This window comes from Centroberyx affinis, unplaced genomic scaffold, assembly GCF_046629955.1.
Source record: "Centroberyx affinis isolate AG114_WGS23_722 - 3 ecotype Tasmania unplaced genomic scaffold, CSIRO-AGI_Caff_v1 ptg002550l_1, whole genome shotgun sequence".
NCBI classification, from domain to species: domain Eukaryota; kingdom Metazoa; phylum Chordata; class Actinopteri; order Beryciformes; family Berycidae; genus Centroberyx; species Centroberyx affinis.
The window spans coordinates 49,720-64,104 of NW_027280764.1; the positions used below are offsets into that span (position 1 = coordinate 49,720).

At 39.4% G+C, this 14,385-nt stretch overlaps 1 pseudogene; it reads left to right on the forward strand.

The window, feature by feature from the left end:
- The first annotated feature begins 5,955 nt into the window (after positions 1-5,955).
- On the forward strand, positions 5,956-7,647 carry LOC139656830 (homeobox protein Nkx-2.2a-like; annotated as a pseudogene).
- Positions 7,648-14,385: the final 6,738 nt, after the last annotated feature.

Genomic DNA, 14,385 nt, shown 5'->3' on the forward strand with positions numbered 1-14,385 from the left:
GCAGAAGAAGAAGAAACTGCGGAATTATAATAATCCTTACAAAAACAATAGGTGCTGGGACCCCTAATGAAATTCAACGAAATCTTTATCATTTTCCCTTCAGATAATTTTATGTAGACTAGTGAAAAAGGGAAGTCTCTCTTTCTCTCTCTCTCTCTCTCTCTCTCTCACTCTCTCTCTCTCTCTCTGTGTGCGCAGCCTATAACAGATAGAGATAGAGCAATGTGTGTGTGTGTGTGTGTGTGTGTGTGTGTGTGTGGTGGATGAATGTAGAGACAGTCTATTGAACGCTGCAGTCTGAATACCATGACAACTCCCAGCAGCCTCAGATTTATTCCCAGCAGTCCGTGCGGCTTTGTGCGGGGGCGGGGGAGGAGGAGGGGTGTGTGTGTTTGAGTGTGTGTGTGTGTGTGTGTGTGTGTGTGTGTGTATGGGGCATCAATCAAGCCATTATCTCTGCTGGGGAATAAATGCTAAATCTCTGGTGTTTCCACAGAGGAAACCAGCAGACGTTCGGAGCTCTTTGTGTTCAGCTTAGCACTGTTTGCGGAGGCCGACCACCCAGCAGGATCCCAGTCTCCCAGTACAATACTCACACTGGGAGCGGGACTCATTGTCACCCACATCACACACCAAACTGGGACCGGCAGCAACTGGACACCCGGATGCGTTTAAAACCACGTCCAAAACTCCTGGAAAGCAGAAATCCAAACCTGAAATCAAACCTCAGCTTGTCTGGTTAGGGAAAATTTGAATGCAGTTTAGCAGATTTGTGAATCATCCTGATCAAAAAGCAGAGGTGTAAATGTTGTGTTCATGTGGAAATGTCATAAAAGTCCATGTTTCACAGCAAAAATAGACTAAACCTGTTCCAGTATATTGGGAATACTGCAGGAATCAGTTCCCTGCCTCAAAGAGCTGCCGACACGGAAAGAATTTCATTTTCATGGGTTTCAGTGGAGAGTTTTAGTGTCTAAATGCTGTTTCAGAGGCTTTTCCACATTAAGTTCTGGGGAAACTGGTATGAACCTGGACTTTTTTTTCCCTGCAGTGAATCAAATTTTGATTTTAGCTGTTTAAAGTTATTGTGAAAATGTCAAAGCACCAGGAATGAAGCGCTGTTCTCATGTTTTTACACCTTGAGACAGAAGTGATGAAAACCAGCTACCAAGCTTGATATGAGTCATTTGGAGTGAAATTTCCTTCATTTTTCATCTGGGCTGCACTCAGAAAGGTTATGAAAGTTACTTTTAATAGTAATTAGTTACTTTGATTTGTTGTTTATCTTAAAAAGTAAGTAGTTATATTACAGAGTGACTGGTTAGAGATGCATTGCTGTAGTAATATGACGTGTGTTGTCCATCAGTGTGTTAAAATGCTAAATGCAAAGACGGTTGCTCTGTTTTTAAAACAGGAAGCCAATCTCATTTAGATGAAGCAGATTTATCAGCAGCTTGTCATCTGCAGCAGATTTTCACTTTTTTCTTTTTTAACAAAAATGAAACAATATTAGAAAAAAATAAGTGACGGCATTCTAATTTTCAAAAATATCTAGTAACAGATTACAAGAATTGAAAAACGAATGTGTTACAGTTTTTGTACAATTGGTTACAAACTTTTCTCAATACTGACTCCACTTTTTCAAAACTCTTCACATTGTTGTCTGTACCGACACGCAGCTTGGCACAACAGTTCATTTCACACCCAAAATGCACCAAAACTACCAAAACACTGCATACTTGTGTCAGAATCAAACAATTCTACCAAAACACCAGCACTAGTTTTCTCACAATTACCTAAAAAAACACTAACAACAAGTAGCATTACAGCAGATGCGTCATTTTATGGCAATCTTTGATGTAGTAAATCATTTTGTGCTCTCTAGTTTTTTGTTGTGTGTATATATATATTTTTGTTACCATTGTTAATTGTATAAGAAATGTGTACATTGTCTTATTTTACAGTAAACAAAGTTCCCATTACAAAATACAGTAAGAATGGTTCCTCTTTACAGAATGTACTACAGGATACTACAGGAACAAGTCATAGGAATGCAACAGGAAAACAGGAAAATGTGCTTCTTCTTTTTTTTGCCATAAAGTAATTGAAAAATAAACTACAATAAATGAAAATTGCTGTAAGGAAAACAAAAGTCAATACTGTAATAGTTTGCTCAAAAAACAAAATAAAAAAACAAAACATACAAATCATGTTACTGTAGTCTCCTGCGTTTGGCCACATGTTTTCCTCCACATCACACCTGCTGTACAGGTGGTAATGAGATGGGACTGAAATGGGAATCACCTGTGGTTGGTCTCATTTACATAATTTCAATCAATAATTTTTTCACTATTTGTCTCCATAACCATCTTTTTTTAGGACTTTGAATGTATTTCAATGGAATGGGATGGCAAATTGCTGTCCACTTGAATGTATGTTTTGAACTTGTAAATTTAAGTTTTGAAAAGAGGATGTAAGCATGTGCAGAATGGGCTGTAGAGACACATGGTTCTGCTGCTGGTTGACTTTGAGTGAGAATTCAAGAATTTTGAAAGCTGTGGTCATTGAATGTCTTTTGTGTTAAACCAGTGCATTTTGTGTTAAAGCAAGGCAAGAGTCAGTCACAGTTTGGTCCGCATAGACTTCTGGTGTGCTAACAGTGTGAAGAGTTTTGAAAAAAGTGAGTCCAGCATTGAGACATGCTTGTAACCAATTGTAAAAAAAACTGTAATCTCAGCACACACACCCTCACACACACACACTGGTAATGATGAGTGTGATGTGTTACTAAACGCAGCATGATGCTGTGTTGATTCCAGATCAGCTGCCATGTAAACACTCATCTGCTACTTGAGTTAATCCTCAGACTAAACATTGACTCAGTGAAATGACTCTGATCTGCTCCGAAATCACTGTCTAATCTGTCTCAGGTTGTCTAATGTTGTTTTGTCTAATGTTGTCTCATGTTGTCTCATGTTGTCTAATATTCTCATGTCATCTAATGATGTCTCATGTTGTCTCATGTTGTTTTGTCTAATGTTGTCAAATGTTGTCTCATGTTGTCTAATATTCTCATGTCATCTAATGTTGTCTCATGTTGTCTAATATTCTCATGTCATCTAATGTTGTCTCATGTTGTCTAATATTCTCATGTCATCTAATGTTGTCCCATGTCATCTAATGTCTATTGTCTCGTGTCGTCTAATGTCTCATTTTGTCTCATTTTGTCTCATTTTGTCTAATGTTGTGTTATGTCATCTAATGTCTCATATCGTCTAATGTCATCTCATGTTGTCTCATGTCATCTAATATTGTCTCATGTCATCTAATATTGTCTCATGTCATCTAATGTCATCTAATATCGTCTCATGTCATCTAATATCGTCTCATGTCATCTAATATCGTCTCATGTCATCTAATGTTGTCTGATATTGTCTCATGTTGTCTGATATTGTCTCATGTTGTCTGATATTGTCTCATGTTGTCTCATGTTGTCTAATGTCGTCTAATGTTGTCTCATGTTGTCTTATGTTGTCTAATGTTGTCTAATGTTGTCTCATGTCGTCTAATGTCATCTAATGTCGTCTAATGTCTAATGTTGTCTAATGTCTCATGTCGTCTAATGTCTAATGTTGTCTAATGTCGTCTCATGTCGTCTCATGTTGTCTCATGTCGTCTAATGTCGTCTCATGTTGTCTCATGTTGTCTTATGTTGTCTTATGTTGTCTCATGTTGTCTAATGTTGTCTCATGTCGTCTAATGTCATCTAATGTCGTCTAATGTCTAATGTTGTCTAATGTCTCGTCATCTAATGTCGTCTAATGTCTAATGTTGTCTAATGTCGTCTCATGTCGTCTCATGTCATCGAATGTTGTCTCATGTTGTCTCATGTCGTCTCATGTCGTCTCATGTCATCGAATGTTGTCTCATGTTGTCTCATGTCGTCTCATGTCGTCTCATGTCGTCTCATGTCGTCGAATGTTGTCTCATGTCGTCTAATGTCGTCTCATGTCGTCTCATGTTGTCTAATGTCGTCTCATGTCGTCTAATGTTGTCTCACGTCGTCTAATGTTGTCTCATGTCGTCTCATGTCGTCTCATGTCGTCTCATGTCGTCGAATGTCGTCTCATGTCGTCTCATGTCGTCTCATGTCGTCTCATGTCGTCTCATGTCGTCTCATGTTGTCTAATGTCGTCTCATGTTGTCTCATGTCGTCTAATGTTGTCTCATGTCTGATATTGTCTCATGTTGTTTAATATTGTCTCATGTCGTCTAATGTTGTCTTATGTCGTCTAATGTTGTCTCATGTTGTCTCATGTCGTCTCATGTCGTCTCATGTTGTCTCATGTCGTCTCATGTCGTCTCATGTCGTCTCATGTCGTCTCATGTCGTCTCATGTTGTCTAATGTCGTCTCATGTTGTCTCATGTCGTCTAATGTTGTCTCATGTCTGATATTGTCTCATGTTGTTTAATATTGTCTCATGTCATCTAATGTTGTCTTATGTCGTCTAATGTTGTCTTATGTCGTCTAATGTTGTCTTATGTTATCTCATGTCGTCTAATGTTGTCTCATGTTGTCTCATGTTGTCTGATATTGTCTCATGTTGTCTAATGTTGTCTCATGTTATCTCATGTCGTCTAATGTTGTCTCATGTTGTCTCATGTTGTCTAATGTTCATCTTATGTGTCTGTCCTAATTAACCTAATTGCATTAGTCAAAGTGAGTCCAATGCAATGTAATATAATTTAGTATCATGTAATGTAATATAATTTCCAGTAACAGTCAGGTTGGTGTCTGGTAAACAGATTTGTCTTGTCTGATGTGCAGCTTATTCGGGATAAATCTACGATACATTAACATAATAACAAAATACATTTTTATTTTATTTTATTTTTGCCTTCGTTTTTATTTCATTTTTTATTTTATTTTATTTTTTATTTGAATTTTACCTTAGCTGATGCTGAAAAGAAGACATCAGCCATATAAAGTGTGTTTGTGTTCAGGAATTTTCCAAAGAGAATAAAACTGTATTATCTCCATTTAAAAACCTTTGCAAGGCAGAAAACCAGTTGAACATTCTTGGTAAATATTTCAATGGGCACTGTGTAGCACTCAGCTCAAACCTGAGTCAGATGTGATCCTGTAGTTTTCTTCTCCTGAAATCTATTTGGAAGTCATATCTAAAATAAAATAAATCCCTTCAGTATTCCCTCTAAACTGAGAATGTATCCCACTGGCAAAATAATAATAATTCCATCCTGTCAGTCATCAGCTGTTGCAGAAATGTGGTTTATTTATATCAGTAGATTTGGAAGTTCACATTAACTGCAGGGATTTCACCACAGCTTTGAGTTTAATGAATTCCCTCTTCATAAAGAAAAAGTTCTCGGCCTTGCAGGAAAAGGTTCCAGGCTTGTAGGAACCCTGTTTGGTGCCGTAAAGAACCATTGAAAGGTTCTGTGTGTCTCGTCGGGATCACACGGCTCTAAATGTAAATGTCTCATTGCTAAATCACCTCTCCCTCAGTCCCACATCCCATAATAACCATTCATCGCGTCTCTGAAGCACCAATAACAGAGTTTCCAGTCCCGTTTTCACACCCTCATCCACTTGACTCCCGGACCCGCCTCCGTCCTTTTCTCCGCTTCTCTGTGTTTTTTTTTTTTTTTTTTTTTTTTCCTCCTTATGCATTTTTCATCGGGGTGTCGGTGTTAAAGCCTCCGGTCAGGCCGTTTAGCACCGGGCTCCGCTCCCTTAACGCATTCATGAGCTTTAAACTCCCTGCAGGACGCGTCGAGCAGCAAATCCCGGACACTTTAGGACCGAATTCCTCCCGTTTCTTCTCTTTTTTAACGGGCTGCAACCGGTGAAACGCCGCCCGGTGCGCGGTTCAGCGGTAAAGCAACCTGGACTTTGGTGTTTCCCGGTGTTTTCCTTTTCTTTTCTCCCCGTTATGTCTTTTGGCACCAACACAAAGACCGGCTTCTCCGTGCGGGACATCTTGGACCTTCCCGACCCGATCGGCGGGTCCGGGACCGAAGAGACGGAGGATGAAACCGAGGAGGCTTCCGCTGAGGTTTTGGTGGAGAACAGATCAGAAAACGTCCAAAAATTGGGATTTAACGCCCGTTTGTGTGAGCGCGGTACCGGGAGTTACGCCAGATGGAGCGGGTCCGCCGGTAACCTGCAGTTTTCATGTAAGGAGATTTTAAAAAGTCATTCCGCTCTGTTTGTCTGCAAAATATAATCAACATAAAGATTTTTACACATATACTGGTCTGCGCTTTTCATATTTCTGTCTGTACAGATGGATCAAAACCCTCTGAAGTCTTCTGCTCGTGCGTAATGATCAAATCAATACAACACTTTATGAACCTGCTCACACATTATTATCTACTTAAAATATCTTAAGAATCATTGTTCATTTTTATCAATGGAATTATGAAAATGATTTTAGCTCATCATTTAATCCTCATTTTCAACCAGACAGCACGAGACAGTGTGCGTAAATTGGCACGTGTCATTCTGGAAACCATCATTTCCCTTTTCTCCTTAATTCACTGTCGTTATTATTGTTACTGTTATTTTATCGATCATTAAATTATCGTCGCCTCGCTCTAACTGATAATTGAAGGTTGGTTCTCTCTACAGTTTGGCAGTGAACTGCAGTTTGAATTAAAACATGTTGGTTGTTTCTGTCGATGTTCCAGCAAAGCAACAAACTCCATGTGAACGAGTCATTTAATCCGCTACTGAGTCTTCAGATGTGATTTTCTGTAAAACAAGTGAGGAGAGACTCCACATCTTCTAGAAACAAGTGTCAGTCTGTTGATCCGAGGCAGAATGAAGCAGATCACTGAACCAGAATCAAGAAAATGAGTTTTGATTCAAGAAAATTGCAACAATTTGATTTCATTGGAAACAAGTGGAAAAATCTCAAAGCATTATCCTACTTCTCTTGTTTTAAAGAAAACATTTGAAGACTCAGTAGCAGATTAAATGACTTGTTGGGAGTTTTGGTTCCACGGGCGGTTACTAGTTAATCTGATAGTTTAATGAAATTAATGAGAGTAATCACCGGTTGTTTTCCCGCCCAGCAGTACGCGGCCTGTCGTTAGAGTCCCGAACCGAGCCGAAATCTCCTGAACTGTCCACGGACGAGTCGCAGGACCCGGACCGGGACCCGTCCGGCGACCCGGCCCAGAAGAACCGGAGCCGGAAGAGGCGCGTGCTGTTCTCCAAGGCGCAGACCTACGAGCTGGAGCGTCGCTTCCGCCAGCAGCGGTACCTGTCCGCCCCGGAGCGCGAGCACCTGGCCGGCCTGATCCGCCTCACCCCGACCCAGGTGAAGATCTGGTTCCAGAACCACCGCTACAAGATGAAGCGCGCCCGGGCCGAGCGCAGCCTGGAGGCCTTCCACCTGCTGCCCGCGCGCAGGGTGGCCATCCCGGTGCTGGTGCGGGACGGGAAACCCTGCGACCGGGTCAAAGCCCAGGAACTGGAGGCTTCGCTCAGGTCCGGGCTGGGCCTCCATCTCCCCCTCAGCGCCTATTCCCCGCTGATACACGCGCCGTACGGCCCGGATCCGGTGCCGCAGCACCCCGGGGTGCAGCAGCTGACGCACGTGTACCAGTGGAGCTGGTGAAGTCATCATAAAGACTGTTATTATGATAAAAGGCCCGCGCTGCAGAAAATGTCGAGTTCAGCAAATCACCTGAGCTCGTGTTCAGGTTTAAAATTTTGCTTTTCTTAAAATAAGTGACAAATTCCGCCATGACGGAGTGAGAAAATTCATCTTATTTCCAATGCGGTTTGATTTATTTCAGGAATTTTCCAGAAACATTTTGTATGTGTTGAAACGAGGCCGAACAAGGCAGATGACGTCACTAATGTCAAGAACATGACTCTGAATTCAAGAAAAAACACTGCAAAAAAGTTGATTTTCATTGGAAACAACTGGAATCATCACCTCACGTTAGCAGATTTGTCCACTTCTTTTAAGAAAAATCATTTTTTCAGATTTTCAGCCTGAGTGACTTGTATATTGTTTTTTTGGGTTTTTTTTTGCAGTGTGGGCCTGTGTTTCTGTTCCCCGCCAGGGCTTAAAGGCAAATTTCACTTTAATTCTCACAATAATGGGCATTACAGCTTTGAATCTCAGAAAAAACCTATTTGGTGCGACATTTTCATATTTTTCCTCTATTGATTTTTTTCCCCCAACGCATCCACCAGATAACAACAGGCTGTAAACGGCTTCCCCCCCATCAGAGTTATAAAATAACCCTAAAAAACACGGATTCTTCAGAAATGCAGGCGGATGAAAGACTGAACTCGGACTCTGTTTTTTTCTTTCCGTCTCTGCAGGATGAATATAAAAAAAGATCAAACCAAATTTTGGGTAAATGGATTTTTACCGCTGGGACTTCGTGAGACTTTGTTGTGTTCGTTGTGTTTGCTGGAGAAATGTTCTTTGGATCGTGCGCAATTTTCCGTGCGTTTTATTGATATATTTATAATGTTGATTGGTGCGTTGTTTTGTAATAAACTTGATATTTATGGCAGTGAATAAAGTTTTAATGGGTATTAATCATTTTGACTTAGACACTACAGGCTACTGTTTCATCTTTTTGTCTTTGTTGTTAAATAACATGACACCAACACACCAGCACACACAGGAATATAATAATGTGTTTTACAGAAATTTAAAAAATATTATTTCATTTACAAAGCGCTATCCTCACTTTTTTAAAAATCAAATTATCAACTACAATCTTTACGTTTTTAAACTCTAAATTTACATAACCAACTTAAGAACAACTGTAATTACGCTAAAAACAAAATTTAATTAAGAACTGTATTAATTTCTAACAGAGTTCCTTGTTATCCAAGTTTTACTGTATTTCTGTTGTTGCATTAATCCTTTATTATGTATTTATTACTATCATCATGTAGAAAAACGATTTAACTTTCGTAAAGCAGAAACTCCAGGATAATTTAGCAAAATAAGAAAAAATCCCTATAATATCCATAGAATATTCCTATAATATTCCCATAAGGGCTTATAAGTGTGTCTCTGGTACTCATTAAGTGATTTTATAGCGACCTGGTGTTTTTATTTGCTATGGCATCATTATAATATTCGTATAATATCACCATTAGAACTATTGAGCCTAATTATCTCCTATTATATCACTACAGGATTTTATGTTCTTTTTGTGACACCAGTAGCTGCGTTTTTGTTGGGCTAATTGTATGGTACTAGCCTACTATAATATTCCTATAATATTCCTACAGGGTTTTATAGAGTGTCATTTACTCAGTAGTGACGTAATACTGATCTTTTTGCACTTGATGGTAATTTCTTCTTATCTTCTTGCGTCATTACAGGATTTTCTGATAATGTTTTATCTATAGCAGCTGCTGTATCTCCTATATTATCACTATTCACTAATCCTGTAGGGACTGGAAATGTGTCTTATCTCCTATAATATCCCTATAATATCCCTATATTACTCCAATAATGTTCCTGTGTGTCTGTGGTACTTTATAGTGACCTTATCATGCTTTATAGTATTTTTATGGCATCACTATAATAATCCTATAATATTCCTATAGGCACTTTTATAGTGTGTGTGTGGTGCTAAACAGTGAGTTGTTTATAGTGACATTTTCATACTTTATGGTATTGTTATCTCCTATAATATCTCTAAAATATTCCTATAATATTCCTATAATAGGGACTTTCAGCAGGTTTGTAGTTTTAAAAGTTAGGGATTTTATTAAAGTAACTGTTTAAACTGTATTATAAGATCAATAATGAATTGTTTATAGTGACATTTTCATACTTTATGGCATTGTTATCGCCTATAATATTCCTATTCCTTTCAGCAGGTTTGTGGTTTTAGTAGGCTAGTTGGGGACTTTATCGTTTTTTTTATAGTAACCATTTAAAGTGTATTATGGGATTAGAGCTGCTATAGTAGTTTATTGTAAAGGGAAGTTTGGTTTAACAGGAGACTCATGGGATTTCCTCATTCACACTGACAAGCTATTTACTGCTGCTGTGACAAAGGAAAGAAAGGGTTCAGCTGGTGTGTGTGTGTGTGTGTGTGTGTGTGTGTGTGTGTGTGTGTGTGTGTGTGTGTGTGTAAAGGGGGGTGTCAGATAAGGTCAGCTCATCCCGGAGGAGGAGGAGGGAGGATGTCAGGGGGAAGTGTGTCTGATGTGTGTGTGTGTGTGTGTGTGTGTGTGTGTGTGTGTGTGTGTGTGTGTGTGTGTGTCTGGGTGGGTGGGTGGGTGGGTGGGTGGGGTTGTTGTGACAAGGCCTGTATATCAAGGTTGTGTCAGTTATTATTATGTTGGACTTCACATGGACAGCTGGTCGGAAGAAGAAGAAGAAGAAGAAGAAGAAGAAGCTGCTCTCTGGTTCTCACCTTAAGGAGGAAAACACATTCAGCTGTAAAGGAACCTTCCATTCAGAAGAAACACAAAACAGAGCTCTCTCTCTCTCTCTCTCTCTCTCTCTCTCTCTCTCTCTCTCTCTCTCTCTCTTGATTTATGTTATTTTATTCTATTTTATTTATGTCTCTCTCTATGTTTTACATTTTATTTTATTTTCTCTTTCGTGAACTTTTCTGTATCTGTTTATTTATTCATTTAATTATATTGATTTTTTTTCTTTGTAATTTAATTTAATGTCATCTTCACATAATGCTATGCACAGACTACTGAAAAGGTGTGTGTGTGTGTGTGTGTGTGTGTGTGTGTTATAAGTCACTGAACTATCAGATCTTCACTGATCTGAGAATTAACTGTTTTAGTTTGAACTGTAACCTGCAGCAAACCCGCTGTTCACCACCCGACCACAAGGTGGCAGCAGATCCTGATGAAAACAAGATTCATGTCAGCCCGACACACACACACACGCACAGAATGAGAGAGAGAGAGAGAGAGAGAGAGAGAGAGAGGGAGAGTGTGTGTGTGTGTGTGTGTGTGAGAGAGAGAGAGAGAGAGAGAGAGAGAGAGAGAGATTCAAAACACATTAGTTTGATTTTTAATGATCTGTGCATCTAATACATAATTCTGTTATACACATTTTTGTGGTAATACTTAATTTGTAATTTGTTCTGCTTGATTCTGTCCTGTTTCTCTTCACCAGATTAAAACCAAGGATCTGCCCCTCAACAACATAATCTAATAAAAAATATATTTGTATATCTTATTTCTTAACAACATTACAAAGTGCTGCAAAATTAACAGAACAAAGCAAAACGTTTTAACTTTAAATCAGCTATGAAAAAGAGAAGGCTTGCACTGCTGGCTCCCTTAAAGGGGAATGCCACCCATTAAAAAAAAAAATCCCATATGTTCTCAGGACAGTTCAGCTCTTTCCTAAAGCTAGAACCTGGAGAACTGACCACTGAATCTGTGACATCACTGGGATGTAAACTCTGTCTCTGCTCCATTGACAGTCAATGGGACGCTGACTTTGTTGACCCAGAGGATTCTTGTGTGAGTTCTTACACCAGAATGAGGTTTAAATTCTGGTTCATACCTGTTAGCAATGCTAGAATATAAACTTCATTTGTGTGTGTTGACTCAACTCAGCATGTCATGGCTCCACAAAGTCCAGAGCTCCATTCATTGTCAATGGAGCAGCTGATTTATTTATAATAATTACCTTTATTTTACGGTACACTAATAAGACTTAACAAGCCGTACTTTGTATCAAATTAGACAAAAACTAGAAATAATGTTCTTTATTAGACAGTAAACAAACAGTTATACCCTAATTCAACACCATGCACCTAAATTATGCTGTAATTAGAAGCTGCATATAATACTGTATTAGACCCAAAATATACTTTACTTAGACACTATTAGAGCTGCAACGATTAATCGATTAGTTGTCAACTATTAATTATCGCCAACTATTTTGATAATCGATTAATCGGTTTGAGTAGTTTTTAATAAAAATAAGTAAAAATTCTCTGATTTCCAGCTTCTTAAATGTGAATATTTCCTGGTTTCTTTCCTCCTCTATGACAGTAAACTGAATATCTTTGGGTTGTGGACAAAACAAGACATTTGAGGACGTCATCTTGGGCTTTGGGAAACACTGATCCACATTTTTCACCATTTTCTGACATTTTTATTGACCAAACAACTAATCGATTAATCGAGAAAATAATCGACAGATTAATCGACAATGAAAATAATCGTTAGTTGCAGCCTAGACACTATAATACCAAATTATAGGTCTAATAATTAGAACCAAATAGGAGATCTTAATACACTATTAGACGCCATTTTACAAGATCATAGTCTAATTGTACTTCTACACCAAACCCTAACAACTTGATCCATTTAGGTTTGTATCCTGACTCTCCCTGCCTCATCTGACGACTGACAGTTGTACAGAGCAGTGATCTCAACCTTTTCAAATATCAGGGACCTAATCTAGTTCACATTAGGACCACAGAGCCCTATTTGATGAGATTTTGTCTCTCGGGCCCAAATCTAAAAATATTTTTATTTGTCAGATATGATTTAGTCCAGACTTCCATGATTGTATTGTAGGTAGAGAGATAACAGAGAAACTATCAACAGTCATTCTTCTACATAGTCTATGGTTATGGTTACAGATGTTATTTACAGCCATCGCGAGATCAGAAGGAGTGGAGTGACCCCCCCCACCCCCCACCCCCACCCTCTCTCTCTCTCTCTCTCTCTCTCTCTCTCTCTCTCTCTCTTTCTCCGGTCATACGAGGCATTCGAGTGCCTCACCGTAGGAAGAGAAGAAACAACTCGGGCCGTGATAAGAATTCAGACCATGGCTCATGTGTCCTTCCTCACTTCTCCAACACACACCCACACACACACACACACACACACACACACACACTCCATCAATAATTTATGAAAAATAAAGTGTGTGTCAAGTGTGTGAGTCTGTCACCTTGGAGCACCTTGTAAGTACCAACGAAGGCGGAGGAAAAACTAAATTGTCCTGGTTTGTCGCCGAACTTCTCACAGATGAGGGACTGGTGGAGGAAATGTATATCTACAGCTCAAAGAGAAGAAGAAGAAGAAGAAGAAGACCTGCTGCACACAATAACAGTGTAAATCATTTCCCATAGGGACTCTTCTTTAGTTATTTCCTCTAAGCAGCTAACGCAAAGACCTTTAGCTTGTTGACAAGGGGAAGAGAGAAAGAGAGAGAAAGAGAGAGAGAGGGAGAGAGAGAGAGAGGGGGGGAGAGAGAGAGAGAGAGAGAGAGAGAGAGAGAGACAACAAACGTTTCTCAAAGGGCAGAGCTGCTCTGGAGGCAGAAATAATCTGATTGGTTGAGTTAAACCTCAGTGGGCGGAGCCAAGAACCACAGTTTTTCCTGAACACAAGTTAGCTAACTGGCAAACTTGAAACTAAGGAAGGAACTCTGGTCAAAATATAAACAAAAATGTAATAGCAAAGTTTCATGATGCTAGCTTACTAGCTTACCTCCACAGCTATAGATTATTTTCCTGTTTTTTAAATGTGTCATGCTGTACTGTAGTACGGCCTGGTTCAGCAGTCTATCTGTGAAACTTAAACTAAACTATATAATCAAACCCAATTTGTACGAAGATTATTGGCCAGCCTGTGGCCACACTCCTTTCAAGCAGCTCACAGCAGGAGCATGCTCAGACCTAACAGCATCTCTTCTGACTCCTCGCATGGTTTAAACGGAGAAAACCAACTTCTGCCCTCCAACAGGCGATTAGAGTCTCTCAGTTTGAACGCAACAGACTGAAGAATTCTTTTATACATCAGTCTATCCTGTTGCTAAACCAAAATCAGTGTGCTGCCAACTGAGATCTGAATCCAGAGGATATAATGTGATATGTTGATTATCATGATTGTTTCATGTGTTGTGTACATCTATGAAAAGTGTCATATGTGTAACTGTATGTTTAATCTGTGTGTTAAGGATGGAAAGGATGCAAAACGAATTTCAGTGATAACCGACAATAAGTTGTATCGTATTGTATAGGCTAGTATGGCAAGTTTGAACCAAAGACTGTAAAAAGAAATGTAGTAGTGAGTGTAACGTCACCCTCAGGTTTCTGAAGCGTTTTGAAGCCAAAAGATCGGGTTTATGATCACCGCCATGTTGACATTTTTGGAGCCGGAGCAGCCAACTGAAGCCGAGGATTGACACAGAGCCACAGCTCCGCCTGCAATTGGCCGACCTGTCAATCACTGGACAGACGACCTGTCAATCACTTAGAAAACAACCCTGTTTTATAACCGTTATATCCCGTTAATGACGCTATTATTTTGAAAATTGCCATATGGACACATATTAGAAGAAGTTAAATTAGCTACTGAGACCAGAACCTCT